The sequence below is a fragment of the Oryctolagus cuniculus genome, chromosome 5 (genome assembly GCF_051225735.1).
Source record: "Oryctolagus cuniculus isolate XC-2025 breed Fujian yellow rabbit chromosome 5, ASM5122573v1, whole genome shotgun sequence".
Classification (NCBI taxonomy): Eukaryota; Metazoa; Chordata; class Mammalia; order Lagomorpha; family Leporidae; genus Oryctolagus; species Oryctolagus cuniculus.
Window position 1 is genome coordinate 2,254,531 of NC_142871.1, and position 14,172 is coordinate 2,268,702.

A 14,172-nucleotide genomic window follows, 5' to 3' on the forward strand; every position below is an offset into this window, starting at 1 on the left:
CACACTGTGACCACACACACACACACATTCACACTGTGATCACACACACGCACACACACACATACACACATGCACACTGTAACCACACACACACACATGCACACTGTGACCACACGGGCTGTGCATGTGTGTTAAAGAAAGAGACGGAAGAGCACGGCCTGCCAGGAGCCGGGTGTGAGGTGGAGGAGCCGGCGGCCCTGAGCGGCGGCTGCGGTGCCTGAACTGCTGGGTGATGATCCGAGCAGTGAAACGGTCGCCGTCACGCTGCAGTCATTCGACGAGCACGCCGCTGCGGCCTGCATCACCGCGCCACGTGAAGGTGCTGGCTCCACATGGGAACATGGCCCCCGGGGAAACCGAAGGCCTCCCAGGCGTTTGGGGGGGATCCCTCTGCTGGGGGGCTCACGGTGGTTCTGGACACAGCGTGGACCCTCTCACCCCGATTGTCCTTGGCAGCGACAGACTGCGTGTTCTGGGAAATCCTTGTCCCCCCTGGGCAGGGATGTGAGTAAACGCAGGGGCCGAGGGGCCAGAGGGGTAGAAGCCACCCGGGGAGAACCTGCCGGCTCTGGCTCTGTCGCCTCCTCGTTGTTGTTGGGCGTTTACCAGCCCTCGTACCCTGCCTGCACATCAATTCCCTGTGAGATTCTCACTTTTATGGGGAAAAGCATAAAAACAATCATGATAGATTTGAGATTGAGGGGCGGGGCCAAGATGGCAGCATAGCAACAGGACGTTCGAGTCACGGGGGAAATAGATAGTTAATGAGGAAAGGGGATACAGGCCGGCGACAGAGCCGCGAGGGTTTCGCGTGGAGAAGCCCAGGAGTCCAGCAGAGACCAAGCAGGTCCACACAGAGGGAGCAAAGAGAGACAGAGGCGCCGTGGAGGTGCAGTGGAGAAGCCGAATGGGGAGACTGGCGGAGCAGAGTCAGGGAGATGAGAGAGAGAGGGAGAGAAGGACGGAGAGGGGCAGGGAGGGCTCCCGTCTGCTGGCGTACTCCCAGATGTCTGCGACGGCCAGGCCTGGGCCAGACTGAAGCTGGGAGCCAGCCATAGCCGATGGCTCCTCGGGTCCGCGTTAGCCTCGGATACGACCCTGAGACTCTGCTGCTTCAAAGTTCACTCAGATCTGGATTTGTTCAGTGAGCACCCTTGTCTGATCACGTCTGTGAAGGAGCCTTTTCAGACACCTTGTTAAGACCTTCCCAAAAATGGAAACGAAACTCCTCATTCCCTCTTTATTAGTATCAGGGACCCTTTGCTTCTACGCCTCTGACACTGACACTTGTCCAAGAGCTGTGCACGGGGGTGCTGGGGTAGTGGCTCCGAGAGCTAAGCCAACCCCGCAGAGCGCTGGGTGGAGTCCTGGCTGCTCCGTTTCCGGTCCAGCTTCCTGCTAACGCGCCCGAGAAGGCCGTGGATGTGGCGCGTGCTTGGGCCCTGCTAACCGTGGAGGGGACCGGACTGCAGCTCCTGGCTCTTGGCTTCATCCTGGCCCACACCTGGCAGCTGTGGCCTCTTTGGGGAGTGAACTGGAGGACGGAGGATTCTCTCTCTCTCTCTCTCTCTCTCTCTCTCTCTCTGTCATTCTTTTTCTTTCTGTCTCTCTTCCTCTCTCGCTGTTGCTCTGTCTTTCAAACAAAAATAAATCTTTTTTTTCCAAAAAGAATTTTGCATGAGAGACTGATGGCAAGGTCATCCGTCTTTACAGTTTGTCACATTACTAACCTTTATCCTATCTATGAGCACCTTTTATGAAATTGACATTCCCTCAAAGACCTGGACAATGGTTCAATGACTAAGGGGCAGTTTCTCACTGTAACCTGAGGGAGAATTTGCCCAAGAGATCCAAGCTCATTTAGAATAAAGCATTTTCCCTCTTTAAAAAAAAATTTGAGACTGAGGTGAAACATGAAACAGTTTTCAGTATTTCCCTCTTCCGTCAGCTACGTGTCTTTAGTCCTTAGCTCTCTCGTTTCTGGGTCTGAGAGGGTAGCTCTCACGCCCGCACTGTGGACATAGCAGTGCCTCTCGTCTGCGCCCAGCGCAAGGCCATCACAGCACCCTCTTGCTCAGGGAGCAGGGTGGGCGGGGGTGCAGGGGAGGAGGTTTTGCCCGACACTGAGCAGGGGGAACCTGAAGCACAGTAAGCATAGGACTTGCGTAGGACAAGCCTGGCGGCCGTCTCTGAACTTAATCCGCAGCACCGAAAGCGTCCAGGCTGCCGTCTGAGTCGTGATTTCTGTCTGTCTGTGCTGCTCATGCAAACTGACGGTGGAGACTTCAATTCAGGCGCCACCTGCTGAGTTCATGTGCCCGGATGTGGAAGCAAGCAGGGTTGGCTGTTCTGGAAGTAAAGCATCGCGGTGGAAGCTTCGCGGGACAGTTAGAAATGCCGACTGGTCAGCGGCGGGAAGGGCCTGCCTGCTTCAGCAGAGACCCCCCTGGGGTGCGTGGGCCCCACTCTCATCTGCTGAACGCCCGTGAGCACCTCCTGTGTCCTTAGTTTCCCTCCAGGGTCCTGAGGCAGAAGGAATGGGAGGTTGCAAGAAAGAGTCTTCATGTTGAAATTATTCTTTGCATCCTCATCCCACTCAGAATCCTAATAAAGGTTATTTGGTACCAGTTAACTGTTTGAAAGTTGGAAATTCTCTATGTCGTTTCCAAGTAACTGATCTTAAAAGTTACAGGGCACCACGCTTGACCCAAGTCGGTTTCTGGTGGAATTAGCACCTGGCATTAAAAATGTTCAGAGTTAAGTTGGTTTCTTTCCAGATACAGTAAAGAACTGGCCCCCAGGAACTAAATATAAGCTTAACTATAAACATGAGGGTGCTTCGAGAAGGTCACAGAAAATAGAATTACAAGGTGAGTTTACTTTGTCACCGAAGTCATGAAATCCATGTACAGAGGGGTCTTCAGGGAATTACTGCTTATGAAAAACTGCATGGACAAAATAAGGGATGTTAGTAGCATTTTCCACCAACATGTTCGAGTCTCCATGTGTGTAGACTGTATAGAATGTCTTCCTTCTCCCTGTGGTTAAGAAATATCAGCAGGGAAGCCTCTGTTCTGTGAGATGAGTGACCGTCGTGACAGCAGGTGGACGCTGTGTGCGCGTTGGGTAGCTTTCCAGGCAGCCTCCCAGCATGGCCCCTTCCTACCTCTCCAGAGTGGCTCTCGTGGTTCCTACCCCTCCCGTCATTTCCTCCACGATTTTAAATGTGCTCGGATATCCACTCCGCTCAAATATAAGTCAGGATATTTTAACTCTCCGGCTACCTCCACTTCTAATCTGGTTTTGCCTCCAGTTCCCATCGGAGCTGCTACTAGAAGGTTTCTGCTGACCTCTGGGAAGCCCTCCCACACGCTTCCGAACCCCGTCCCGTGCGGGAAGTTCCCGTCCGCCTGCACGAATTGCTGACACAGAGTCCTTCCCACGTGGCTGACGGCGCCGGGGCAGCTGACGCGCGCCCAGCGGCCTTCCCAGAACACCTGAGTGTGGGCTTCCTTCCCTCTGCCTGCTAAGTGTCTTCAGCACGCGCTCAGGTGTGTCAGCCGTGCGCTCATACGGGCGCTCCTCAGGGGCCATCTGCTGAACATAGCAAGGGTTTGGGAAAACGCTGACTGGGAGAGAACACCCAAGCCTTTGAGATGTCATCGTCAGAGAGAACACAGCCCACACAGCAGCCTGGCCTGGAAGGACATGGCGTCCTAGCGAGTGAAATGGGCTGCGGCGCCTGCAGGACTCCACTGAGGCAGAGGAGGATGAAGGCAGCCTGGCGCGAAGGCCCAGCAGGGCGGGCTGGGCAGGGGAGCCTGGAGGCGCAGGCATGGCGGGGTCTGCGTGGCTCATAGACCAAAGAGCGTCCATGGGTGTGCTGGATCTCCGGCTCGGGCTCGTGCCTTGGCACAATGATCCAGAGAGCCACTCCAGCTGCTGCTTCCCGGGCTGAACAGGGGGCGGTCAGGACCACGAGAAGAACTGGGGACCCTGGGCGTCGTGTATGCAGTGCACACTGAGGCTCACGGCGCTCATCTGCGTCGTGGTCCTCATGTTCAGCTGCTGCTACAGAGAAGTTCGCTCGTGACCCCTGCACCCCTGTGGTGGGGCCACGCCTACCCAGGGAACAGCACCAGCAGCTACGAATGTGTCTCCTACAACGGGCACCTTGTGGCAAACCAGGCTGCCCATCAGCAGTGGTGACAGCAGTGTCATACCTGCACGGCCAGGCGTGTGGTCAGTGTGATGCCAACCACCTGCAGAAGCTTCTAGAAGCAGCCGCCCTTGTCTACCTTGGCTGCACACTGCACGTTTTCCGTGCGTGGGTGATTACTGTAAGATTCTTGTAAGCGTGGGGGTTTCACATCACTGCTGGTCAGGACTGAGCTGAACTTGTCCCAGGGACGGGGTTGGCAGTTCCCGTGCAGGTGTAACTTCGGCCCTGCTGTCCAAGGTGAAGTCGCAGCCCCCCCCGACTACCTGTGAGGAGCGTGGAAGGGACACCCATGTCGTGCATACGTTTGAAGACAGGTTAGAGGGACCGAGCACCACCTCAGCAGACACACACGACCTGAGGCGGTGCCGGACGATTCCGTTTGCTTATAGCTGTCTCGTCATTTCTTCCATTCCCCGTTAGTTTATTCAAGAGTGGAGAAAATCAACCCCTTCAAGCAGAAAGGTGCACACAAGGTTAACGAACTTGCAGAGAAGACACGGAACTGCGGCGTTTCTGAGTCGTGCTCCCTTGCCCTGGCCGCCCGCCTTCCGCACAAAGCCTGCTGGCCCCGTCCACGTGGCGCCTGTCTCGCCCCTCCCCCTCTCCTCCAGGGGGAGTCCTTCAGAAGAGGAAACAACGCATTTCTGATGACACAGAGCACGAAGGAACAGCGCCCGCCCTGCACGCCGGCCTTGCCCACGAGACACCGTGGAGCTGCCCAGCTCTGGGTGAGCTCAGCCTGCTGCGCCCCTGCTGTGCCACGTCCTGTGACTGCTGACAAAGCCAAGGCACAGTCTTTGCCTCAGAAAGCAGTCCCAGCTAGTGGTCACTGAGCCTGCGTGCCAGGCAGAGCACGCGTGCAGATGGAGCTCTGCCCCTCCCACGGAGAAACCCAGGGAGATAGAATTCCCACTTGAGACCTGTCCTTGGAGTACGGCGAGGAAGAGTGTTAACCCACTGACCACCTTGCAAACATGCGAATAAGTGGACTTGAACCCAAGTGATGGCCCCGACTTTGCCCAGAGGGCTCGGTGTGGCCTGGCGAAAGTCAGGTTAGGGAGTGTCTTTAAAGTTCCACGCTATTTCAAAGAGACAGATACTCATCTAGAGGGGACTTAGACCCAGCAACACGGCCTGCACCGTCTTCCTCCCCCAGAAAGAAGGCGCGTGGGTGCAGGGAGATCCTTGAACCGCAGAGTGGAACCCTGCAAGAATGGAAATAGGAGAGGTTTGTGGGAGGGAGGCGCTGGCGTCACCCAGGCTGGCAAGGGACAGGTTGTGTAAAGTGGCTGTGACCCCGGAGGCTGAGTCAGGAGAACCTCGCCCAGGGCAGTCAAGGAGTCCCCGAAGTTTCCCCAGTGAAGGAAAACGGAGACGTTATTGCTTTCAAATCCAGTGGAATCTAGGGGGTGGTTCTGAAAAGAACAGGTGCAAACCCAAGCAGCACAGCCCAGGGGGAATAAGAGAGAGGAAACTGCAGCTATAGCACCCGACAGGACAGGCCTCGATTCAGGTAAAGACTTTCTGTAAAGATTTATTTACTTACTTAAAAAGCAGTGCAGTGAGACAGAAACAGATAGATACATAGATACACTGATAGATACATAGACACACTGATAGATAAATAGATACATTGATAGATACATAGATACACTGATAGATACACAGATACACTGATAGATAAATGGATACATTGATAGATACATAGAGCTCTTCCATCTACTTGTTCACTCCCCCAAATGGCCACATTGGCAGGGGCGGGGCCAGGTTGAAGCCAGAAACCAAGGGACCCAAGCACTTGGGCCATCTGCTGCTTTCCTAGGCCATAGCAGGAGCTGACTCTGAAATGGAGCAGCAGGGTCACAAACTGTGGCTCATATGGAATGCCATCATTGAAAGCAGTGGCTGAACCCACTGTGCCACAATGCCAGCTCCAAATAAAGACATTTTATTTATTTTATTTTTTTACTTCCTTATAAGTGCCATTTACAGCACAAAACTTTAATTTTGGCCAAGTCCATTGTATTCATTTTGTTTGATTGCTGCTTGTGTTTTCTTTAGGCTTTTATTTAATGAATACAATTTTCATAGGTACAACTTTGGGAATACAGTGACTTTCCCCCCCATACCCACTCTCCCTCCCCTATTCCCGTCCCACTTCCCACTCCCTCTCCCATCCCATTCTTCTTTAAGATTCATTTAAATTAACTTGATATACAGAATATATCTATACTAAATAAAGATAAAGTTTGCACACATATACACACACAATGTAAGAAGTATTGTTTCAGAACAAGTTTTTGCAGTTAATTCTTATAGTACATCTTTAAGGACAGAGGTCCTACATGGGGAGCAAGTGCACAGTGACTTCTGTTGTTAATTTAACAATTAACACTCTTATTTATGATGTCAGTGATCACCCGAGTCTCTTGCCATGAGCTGCCAAGGCTATGGAAGCCTTTTGTAACCATAAACTCTGTCAGTATTTAGACAAGGCCATAAGCAAAGTAGAAGTTCTCTTGTCCCTTCAGAGAAAAATACATCCTTCTTTGATGGCCCCTTTTTTCCACTGGGGTCTCACAGAGATCCTTCAAGTAGGATATTTTTGCCATAGTGTCTTGGCTTTTCATACCTGAAATACTCTCATGGGCTTTTCAGCCACATCCAAATGCCTTAAGGGCTGATTCTGAGGTCAGAGTGTTACTTAAAGTGATTCTCATCCTATGAGTCTGCTGTGTGGACTGCTTCCCATGTTGGACATTCCCTCCTTTTTAATTCCCTCTATTATTATTACCAGACACTTGATGCTATTTATATGGCTCTTTATCATTTGATCGTATCCATATGTTCACTGTGACACTTAATGTGATCACTTTAACAATTAAGATGGCATTTTACAGCTTTACAGTTACAAACTTCCTCCTCCCTCTCTTATTCCCCCTCTAACTTTTAACTGAGGTCTATTTTCAATTGACTTTATATATATGATTAACTCTATGTTAAGTAAAGAGTTCAACATATAGTAGGAAGAAAAAAAAAGAAAAACAATAAAAAAAATAAAAATATGAAACTTTTCCTTGACAGTCAAGATGAGGGCTGTTCAAGTTATTGTTTCTCAAAGTGTCAATTTCATTTTCTACAGCTTTTGTTTTGGGTACATTATTAGTTCTCAGGGATCAGGGAGAACATATAGTATTTGCCTCTTTGGGACTTGCTTATTTCACTAAGTATGAAGTTTTCCAGATTGGTCCATTTTGTTGCAAATAACCGGATTTCATTTTTTACGGCTGTGTAGTATTCCATAGTGTACATATCCCATAATTTCTTTATCCAGTCTTCAGTTGATGGGCATTTGGTTGATTCCATGTCTTAGCTATTGTGATTGAGTTGCAGTTAAGTGGAGGTGCAGACAGCTCTTTCGCTTACTGGTTTCATTTCTCTTGGGTAAATTCCCAGGAGTGGGATGGCTGGGTCATGTGCTAGGTCTATATTCAGATTTCTGAGGTATCTCCATACATCTTCCGTTGTGGCTTTACTAGTTTACATTCCCACCGACGGTGGATTAGGGTACCTTCTGCCCCACATCCTCCCTGGCATCTATTGTTTGTTGATTTCTGTATGTGAGCCATTCTAACTAGGGTGAGGTGAAACATCGTAGTTTTGATTTGCATTTCCCTGACAGCTAGTGATCCTGAATGTTTTTCATGTGTCTGTTGGCCATTCAGATTTCCTCTTTTGAAAAGTGTCTGTTTAAGTCCTTTGCCCATCTCTTAACTGGGTTTTTGTTTTGTTGTTGTGGAGATTTAAGGACATTTTAAATATTAAGGTCATCAGTTTGTCATCGTATGTTATCTGGGAATGATAAAAGCCAATCACTACTGCATGCCTGCTGTGGAGTGGGACCATGGGATGCTTCACGCGTGTCTGGTCACTCAGCATCCACAGCAACCTGCGAGGTGCGTGGAGGAGCTAATTATGGAGCAGCTCCTGCAGGCATCTCGCGGTCACAGCAGTGATAGGGCAGGGCCAGGGCTCAGCTGCCATGTTCTGGGGCACACACACAGCATGAACAGCAGAGAGAAGGTGGGGCTTCAACGCTGAGCCCCTCTTCTGCTGGTCGTGTGAGTTCCGATGCTCCGGCCTCAAGCAAGCCTCCCTCTGTGTGAGGTAAGCTTGCAGGCTGGGGCTTTGTGAAAATCGGAGACTCTGGGTGACTGGCGGAGACCCCAGTGTGAGAGGCCAGATGCAGTGCCTTCTGCCTGTCACAGAGCAGTGGCCTCCATGGCCATTCTTGGTGAGAATGCAGAACAGAGGACTAAGATGACAGCTTACGGGGCCTAGGAAAGAAACAGTGATTGGCTCACAAAGACCCAGCCGCATGAGGGGCAGGCATTTGGCACCATGGTTAAAGCTACGTCTGGGGACACCCACATCCATAGTGGGTGCCTGGATCGAGTCCCAGGTACTCCACTTTCAATCCAGCCTCCTGCTCGTATGTACTGAGGGGGCAACAGGTGGTGGCACAGTACTTGGGTCATTGTACTTGAGACCCAGAAAGATTTCTTAGCTCCTGGCTCCAGTCTGGCCCAGTCCCAGCTGTTACCAGCATTTGGGAAGTGAAACAGTGTATGGAAGGTTGATTTCTCTCTCTCTCTGTGTGTGTGTGTGTGTGTGTGTGTGTGTGTGTTGTGTGTGTGTGTCTTTCTCTCTGCCTTTCAAATAAATAATCAACCTCACACACATGCACCAGCCCTATCAGACTGTCTCTGTTCTGACCCACAGAGAGTACAGGAACATATGGTAGAGTTGTCTGTCGTCCAGTCATTACTCGGGGATGAAGGCTGGAGTCACAGCTGTGTTCCTACAGCTGGCTTTCTCCTGCAGGACAAGAACTGAGTCCACCATGAAGCTGGCCTTCCTTTTTGCCTTGGTCACAGCTCAAAGGGATACATTCCTCCTCCCCACACGGGCCCTGTGGCCGTCCCTCTCCCTGGTCAACCCTTCCTGCCTCCCCGAGCTCTTTCAATATCTTTCCTGCTTTCCTCATTGTCCAGTGGCTACTGTGAGTCCGCTTTTTCCAGGGCTGCCAGGTGGAAGCTGTCCATTCTCCTACTGCCCTCACGCCCAAGTGCCAGGTGCTCGGGTCAGTGTTATCCTCGCTGTCTGGTGGATTTTTAAGCACAGCTCTTCTAGTAACTGGAAACTTCTGCTTCTTTCAGTCTCTTGAAGCCTGGCTATCAGGTGTTCCCTCTACTGTGGGAGCTGTGGGCTTAGCTCAGTGTCACTGTTGAGGCACTTGCTGGAGGTGGGCCCTGTCTCGGCCTCCCTGGGAGCGACACATCTGACACCTGATGGTGTGGCCCACTCCTGCTGGGGCTGCTGCCTGCTGTACTCAGTGCACCTGTTCATGTGTCAGTCTCTCCCGAAAGCACCCTCACAGACACAGCCTGAAGGTTTGACCAGGTATCCGGAGACCCCACACCACAGCCCAGCTGACATGAAATCAACCACCTCGGCTGAGCAGCAAGCGGGAGGAACATTTGCTGTGGTCAGGAATCAGCTGAGGCGGCACTGTGCGTGTATCATTGTGATTGGTCTGGGGGACATGATCTCAGCTGTGGACACATTGGTTGCATTTGCTGGGGAGTCTTGGGATGGAGGTTTCCAGCAGGCAGGGATGAGTTAGTCTGAAGCTGAGAGCGACATCTGGGATGGGGATAAAAATGGCAAAGTCATTGCACTGTGAATGATGTCTCCCGACCTGCCTGGCCAGGGAGCTCTCACGGGTGCTCACCCCTGTGTCTGGTCCATCAACCGCAGTGCAGTGGGTCCCACTGAGCTCTGGTCCCAGGTGGGTCTGCTCTGTTGCAGGCTCTGGCTGGGCTGCGTCCATCTACTTCCAGCAGAGCTGTCAGAGCCTGCTGATGGCTTGTCCGGATCAGAGTCTGCTCCTGCACAGTCTCTGAAAGATGTCACCAGAAAACACAAAGTCACTCCAAAAACTTCATGGGAGTTGCAAGCTCAAGATAAGTTAATTCTGGTACAAAAAAATGATAAAATCCATGCATAGTTTTTTCATAATAACAATTTTTACAAATATTTTCATTTGAAAGCAGAGTGACAGGGAGAGAAAGAGATCCATCTTCCGACTGCTAATCCACCCCCCAGATGGCTGCAATGGCTGGGGCTGGGCCATGCCAAAGCCAGGAGCCTAGAACTCCATCCAGGTCCCCCTGGGGGGTTGGGGCCTAAGTACTTGGGCCATCCTCCAGTGCTTTTCCAGGCACATTAGCAGGGAGCTGGATCAGAAGCAGCTGCCAGGACCCAAACCAGTGCTGTGACGTGGAATGCTGGTGTGGCAGAGGTGTAAGCCACTGTGCCACAGCGCCAGCCCTGTAGTAGCAATCTTTAAAAATTCCATTTTCCATGAACTTTTCTAGTTAAAGCATTCCTGGCCCTCGTTTCACTTAGCCTCTTAAACAGGACTCCGGCCGTGTTTCCTCCCCACCCCTCCTTGGTGGCCTCTGTGCGGCACCGGGGCTTGCCCCAGGGGACTTCGTCATGTTGGAGTTCGTGTTGTCTGCGTCTTGGTGCTCTTTGTGTAGGTTGCTCTTCCCGCTGTGCCCACGTGATTCCTAACTCACCTTCGGTTTCGGCTTCAGAGAAGGTGTGCACGCACCTTTATATGTTGATGTGGTGGCTGTCTGTCCAGTGAGTGTTCCCCCCAGAACGTGGGGCCCCGAAGGGGCGGTACAGCATCTCTTACAGACCTGTGTGCCCCAGAGTTTACTTTGCAGCCTAAGGGAATGGCATATAATTCTTGAATAAATGGGCATTAAAGCAGACTTGTGGGGCAATTCCATGTGGATGATTCTGGTAGATAAAACCCGCTGGGAGCGATGGTCAGTGCATTAGATGACAGGAAATACCTCAAAGCTACAAGCACCCAAGTGACTTGACTTCAGAGAGTGAGTTAATTCACTGGCTCCTCTTCTATCTCTATAGAGAAAGGGAATCATTCAGTTTTTTTATTTTTTATTATTTTTTAAAATTTTTTGACAGGCAGAGTGGACAGTGAGAGAGACAGAGAGAAAGGTCTTCCTTTTGCCGTTGGTTCACCCTCCAATGGCCGCTGCAGCCGGTGCACTGTGGCCGGTGCATCACACTGATCCGAAGCCAGGAGCCAGGTGCTTCTCCTGGTCTCCCATGGGGTGCAGGGCCCAAGGACTTGGGCCATCCTCCACTGCACTCCTGGGCCAGAGCAGAGAGCTGGGCTAGAAGAAGGGCAACCGGGACAGAATCCCACACCCCGACCGGGACTAGAACCCGGTGTGCCGGCGCTGCAAGGCAGAGGATTAGCCTAGTGAGCCGCAGCGCTGGCCGGAATCATTCATTTGTTAAGAAATATTTATCCGGCACGTGTGCTAGCCAGTGGACATACACGAGAGTTAGTGCTGACGCTGCTAGGGCCCTGGAGGTGTAGCTACATTGTAAAACATGTAAAAGTTACAGCAGTTTAAAAGTCACACATTCCTGCCACACATGTTTTATCAACAGTGATGCCAGATTAGGTCTCCATTCCCGATTCAGCCGGGCTCTCATCATGTAGTGTTGGATACATTTAACACCACTGAGATTGTTGTTAGACTCTCGCAGCAGAGTTAACCCCAGATATAAACTGTGAATTCTGTGAGCTCACACTTTGTAGCGAGGCCCCTAACTTGTCCCTGTTATGGGAGCAGACATCAGGGCACCGTATCCCATCATCCACTGAGCACGCTCCTGCTTCCGGCTGCACACGGTGGAGACCAGAGTCAGCGGCTCCCGAAAGCGAATGGCTTGCCGTGGCCAGCTCGTCCTCAGCTGCCACGTGCAGGGAGTGCAGCCCCCGTGGTGTGAGCATGGAGACATGCAGAGCTGAGCTCCGGGCGCTCGGTTGCAGCTCCCTGACGCACAGCAGCAGGGTCGGGTGTGTGTCAGCTCAGCTCTCCCTCACCTGTGCGCTCCTGCCTCTCTCAGCCTCCCCGCCTCTGAGGCAGGGTGGGCTCCGGGCGCACGGCGTCTTCTTCCCAGAACTCGCCTTCCCGCGTTGGGAAGCCACAGGGTCAGGGCTTGTGGAAGCCCCCGCAGATCCTGACCGGCGCTGTCCCTGGGCTGTGGGCTGAGCCACTGTACACGCTCCTCCAGGACACGGCCCGAGATGCTGCCGTGTGTGGCGTGGGCTCCGTCCCTGGGTCTCGGTTGCAGCAGGAGACAAGCAGGCACAGAGCAGGAGACAGACCCTGCCACACGGGTGCTGCGGGGGGAGCCGCGCCTCCCCACCTGGGCGGTCGGGGAGAAAGCCGTGTGCGTTCCAGGAACTGAAAGGTGAGAGGGGCCGGTGCTGTCGCGTCGCAGGTAAACCCTGTGATGCCAGCATCCCACGAGGGCGCCAATTCGTGTCCCTGTTGCTCCACTCCCAGTCCAGCTCCCTGCTATGGCCTGGGACAAGCAGCAGCAGATGACCCAGTGCTTGGGTCCCTGTCACCCATGTGGGAGACCTGGATGAAGCTCCCGGCTCCTGGTTTTGTCCTGGCCCAGCCCTGGCTTTTGTGGGCATCTGGGGAGTGAACCAGCAGGTGGAAGATCTCTCTCCCTGTCTCTCTGTAACTGCTTTTCAAATAAATAAAAATGAGTCTTTTAAAACGATGAGGGAGATGTGGTCAGATTGGAGCTGGAGCGAAGGGCAGTGCCTGGGCTGAGGAACCCCCGCTGGGGGGCACCCTGGGCGGGGCGAGGGTGGCTGCAGGGGCGCTGAGCGGCCTGGGCACACACAGAGCCAGGCCACGGGAGTCTGTTGAAGGTTTGTGCATTTTCCCCGAGGCCGGAGGGGCTCGCAGGGGGGACGTGTATGGTTTGACCTGGAGCCGGCGTTTGCCGGGAGGCTGCCGCAGCAACAGGAGACCCAAGAGAGCGCCGAGCCCGGGGGCAGAGGACGCCCAGGGAAGGCGGCGAGGGAGTGACGGAGGCAGAGCCGCCACGCAGCGGAGAACGCTCTGCCTTCCCCTGGCCTGAGCCACCTCAGGAGCACCGGAGCGGGCGGGGAGGTCGGCACCAGGTCCACCGCAGTTCTCACGTTTAACGTCTCGGGAGGGGGGGTCGGAGGCAGCCCCACCTCCCCGGGTCTCAGCTCCGGGGACAACACCTGCCCATGTCCCCTGCCCCGTCACCCAGGCTGGCCGGACGCCCCCAGAACGGGACAGGAGCCCCGCTGAGGCCAGCCAGGCTGTGTCTGTGGCCGTGTCAGCTAGTCTTCTTTTCGTCCATCCCTACCCCTCACCAGGACCCAGCCTCATCCCACGGTTTACGCCGTTATTGAGCCGGCACCTAGCCGGTGCTGATTGTACTGCGTGGGAGGCCTTGGGTGCACAGACGGGTGCACAGACAGGTGGACAGACGGGTGGATGAGAAGGGGCTCCCGAGAACCCTGGGAAATCTCCAGTGTGTCCCCTTGACAGCAGGCGGTGTCATCCCTGTCCCTGACCCCTGTTCTGCAGGAGGGGAAGCGGTCAGTTTCTGAGCAGGTCAAATGGACAGCAAGAGACTCCTTGGCCAGTGTCCAGGTCTCCGCGTGGCAGATACAGCAGCGTGGGCAGCCAAGGGCATTCGGAACCCAGCCCCTCCATCGCAGTTCACGGATGTGAGCTCTGGGTGTCTCCCTCCTCCCATTAGAAATGCCCTTGAGCCCATGAGCAGCAGCACGGGGAGGCTGGGCGCAGGGAGACAGTGGCCGCTCGCTCAGCAGACCACGAGGGGCGGAGGAGCCGGGCCCATGCTCTTGGCCTGTTAACCGCTTCCTCTCCGAGCTGCCTGGGACGCTGGGGAGCAGTGAGTGCCCTGAGGTGTTTGTGGCTGCAGATCCGGACCCAAGGGAACAGTGAATCCCAGGCAGCTTTGCCACTAAGCCGCTG

General features: G+C 53.5%; 1 protein-coding gene across 1 annotated transcript in view; it reads left to right on the top strand.

The window, feature by feature from the left end:
* Window positions 1-14,172, top strand: part of RPS6KA2 (ribosomal protein S6 kinase A2) — a 294,253-nt gene that overhangs the window by 121,620 nt on the left and 158,461 nt on the right. The window lies entirely within an intron of this gene.